The sequence below is a fragment of the Mirounga leonina genome, unplaced genomic scaffold (genome assembly GCF_011800145.1).
Source record: "Mirounga leonina isolate KUSES-001 unplaced genomic scaffold, KU_Mleo_1.0 Mir_168, whole genome shotgun sequence".
Lineage (NCBI taxonomy): Eukaryota > Metazoa > Chordata > Mammalia > Carnivora > Phocidae > Mirounga > Mirounga leonina.
This window is the reverse complement of record NW_023270426.1, coordinates 43,856,805-43,860,567: the sequence shown is the minus strand read 5'-3', so window position 1 is coordinate 43,860,567 and position 3,763 is coordinate 43,856,805. Positions and strand designations below refer to the sequence as shown.

Below are 3,763 nucleotides of genomic sequence, written 5' to 3'. Positions count from 1 at the left end.
AGTCCTTGAAGGTTGTAGGAAATAACTCTATCCTCTTCAAACCATTGCAAATCTTTTCCGACCAAATGTGGATAGAAACCAATAAACATCGTTGTTGTTCTCCAATTTAATCAAAAACAACTACACATCAGAGTGCTGGGTGGTTCAGTCAGTTAAGTGTCTGACTCTTGATTTCGGCTCGACTCATGATCTCAGGGTGATGAGATCGAGCCCCGTGTCAGGCTCCGCGCTGGGTGTGGAGGCTGCCTCAGATTCTCTCTCCCCCTCTCCCTCTGCCCCTCCCCGTGCTCTCTCTCCCCCTTTCTAAAAAAGGAAAAAAGAAACAAGTACATATAATTAGTTCATAGAGGGGAATTTAAAATTTGCTAATATGTTGAAAAATCAGCAAAACATAACCAGCAAAACTTTAATTAAGGTTCCTCTAGCATCAAATAAAAAATACTGACTATGGAGTTGCCAAATCCAAAAATAGGCAATCTTACTGACAACAGCAAGGCTGTTGGCAGATAATAGGAGATTGGTTCCAAAAAAAGAAAGATTGAGGATTCCAATCCTTAGGTCTTTTTTTTCACATCTTACACGAATGGGCTACACTAAGTCTACAAATTTAACGCAAAAGTCAAAGTAACCAGTCAGTTCCTTATATTTATATTTAATGTTTGCACTGATGGAAAGCTGCCATCTTTGATTCAACACACAGCTACTGAGGACCAGCTGTTTGCACAATGCTTCATGGTAAGAAATGTATCTGGATAAATCTTACCACAATTTCATTACCTCCTCCAGTAAGTCTTTCTAACTGTACGCTTCCATTTTGTCTGATATGTTTTTAAGTTTTTTTATCATTATTATGTAATTCATGCTCATCACAAGAAATGTGGAAAATAGAATAAGGGAGGAAGCCATCCACAGTCACACCAGGTAGAGGTAATTATTAAAATCCATGTATTGTATGGTGACTAACATAACATAATAAAATAAAATTTTTAAAAAATCCATGGATTCCCTCAAAATATTTTTTTCTCATTCTATAAAGGTTTATCATTTCCAAATCACAGTGAAAGGAACTTGAGTAATTTACCAATTTTGTTTTCTATTATGTGCCTTAGAGATACCTCGCTAAAAACTGGTATCTGACATAACAGAATAACATTTGCAGAATGTAATACCGTAGTGACAGTACTGAGATTGATTGTTACAGACATATTACACTCTTTTTTAAAAAAGATTTTATTTATTTATATATTTGAGAAAGAGAGAGAGAGAACATGAGCAGGGGGAGAAGGAGGATTCCCGCTGAGCAGGGAGCCCAATGTGGGGCTAGATCCCAGGACCCCGAGATCATGACCTGAGCCAAAGTCAGATGCTTAACCAACTGAGCCACTCAGGTGCCCCTAACTCTTAATTAAATGGTTGCACCCTATTTATATAGAACATTGGCCCAATAATAAAAATAGAGAACAGCAGCTGGAAATTTATCTCATTCAATGTCCAGAAATAAAAGGGTTAACCATTTATCCCATTATTTTCTGCACATAAACCCTTTTTTCATACTGAAATGTGATGGTGACTAAATTCCGATATTTTTCCAAGCTACTGTATGAAGAGGATGCTGAAGGCCATCACCATACAGCATATCACAATATAAAAACTCTTCCGTTCACCAGTTTGGGTGAACTTCCAAAACATATCAACAATCCAGTTTTATTTCTGTCCAGGAGGCTGGGTGCCAAGGATCGGATATAAGTACATGTACATATAAGCAGCAAGATTACAGTCAAGACACTCTGGAAATTGAAAATGGCAGACATAGAGAGGCCAGTAAAACCCCAGCCACATCCCCCTCAGAATAGTTTGTTGAGAATTTTTATATAATTCTAATCATGTAATATACCCAAGACTGTACAAACTGACTTTGTAAAATAATATATAACATCATAAAGCAACTAGATCTATCAGAACACTTTAAGAACATTTTACCCAACGGTAGCAAATACACAATCTTCTCAAGTGCACAAGGAACATTCTCCAGAATACATCATACATTAAGCTATAAAATGAACCTCAGGAAATCTACAAGATTGAAAATAGACAGACTGTTCTCCAACCAAAATGGAATGAAATGGACATTGATGACACAAGAAAATTGGAAGAATTAAAAAGTGTGGAAATTAAATAACACACTCTTAAATAACCAATGGGTCAAAAAAGAAATCACTAAAGGAAATTAGGAAGTACTTTAAGATGAGTGAAAATGAAAACACAGCATACCAAAATTTATGGGGTGGAGCTAAAGCCATGCTTGGAGGGAAATTTATAGTAGTAAATGCCTATATTTAAAAAAATTTTAGGGGCGCCTGGGTGGCTCACTCAGTTAAGCATCTACCTTCTGCTCAGGATCCTGGGATGGAGCCCCAAGTCGGGTTCCCTGCTCAGCAGGAAGCCTGCTTCTCTCTCTCCCTGCCTCCCACCCCCACTCGTGCTCTCTCTCGCTATCTCTCCCTCAAATAAATAAAATCTTAAATAAATATTTTTTTAATTTCAGATTAATAGTCTAAACTCCCATTGTAAGAAACTAAAAACGAACGGCAAACTAAATCTAAAGCAAGAAGAAAGAGGAAACAATAATATTAGAGCAGAAATTAATGCAAGAGAATAGAAAGACAATAGAGAATATCAATGAAACCAAAAGCTGCTTCTTTGAAGGATCAACAAGTTGACAAACATTTAGCTAGACTAACAAAGAAAAAAAAGAGAGAAGCTCAAATTACTAAAATCAGGCATGAAATGGGTAATATAAATACTGACCTTATAAAAATGAAATGACTATAAAGAAATACAATGAACAATTGTATGGAAACAAGTAATGTAAACTAAATGAAATGGACAAATTCCTAGAAACACTGTACTGAAACTGACTTAAGAAAAAACAGACAATCTGAGTTGACCCATAACAAGTAAAGAGATTGAATTAGTAATCAAAAAACTACCTTCAAAGTAAAGCCTAGGACCAAATGGCTTCAAAGGTGAATTCTACCCTATGTTGAAAAAAGAATTAGTGTCAATCTTTCACAAACTCTTCCACAAGTTTGTAGAGGAAAAAACCCTCTCCAACTCATTTTATGAGACCAGTCCTGCTCTGATACCAAAACCACGGTCATCACACAAAAACAAATAAATAAAAACAAAACTAAAGATCTTAAGAGGGGTGCCTGGGTGGCTCAGTCAGTTAAGCCTCTGCCTTCGGCTCAGGTCATGATCCCAGGGTCCTGGGATCAAGCCCCATATGGGGCTCCCTGCTCAGCTGAGAGCCTGCTTCTCCTTCTCCCTCTGCTGCTCCCCCTGCTTGTACTCTCTGGTGCTCTCTGTCAAATAAATAAAATCTTTAAAAAAAAAAAAAAGATTTTAAGAATGCAGATGCAAAAATCTAGCAAAATACTAACAAACTGAATCCACAACATATAAAAGGGATTATACACGCTGACCAAGTGGGAGTCGTTCCAAGATGCAAGGTTGGTTTAATACCTGATAATCAACCAATGTAATACACTATGTTAATACAGTAAAAAACAAAAACCACATGATTATGTCAATAGATGCAGAAAAAACATTTGACAGCGAGGGTGATGAATATATTTAGAACACAGATTGTGGTGATGGTTCCATGGGTGTGTACTTATCTCCAAATTCACCAGACTGTATACATTAAATATGTATAGCTTTTTGTATGTCAGCCATACCTCAATAAAGTGGGTTTTTAAAA

The 3,763-nt window shown here is 36.7% G+C and overlaps 1 pseudogene; it reads right to left on the bottom strand.

The window, feature by feature from the left end:
• Positions 1-1,593: 1,593 nt before the first annotated feature.
• LOC118016481 lies at positions 1,594-1,811 on the bottom strand (annotated as a pseudogene).
• Positions 1,812-3,763: the final 1,952 nt, after the last annotated feature.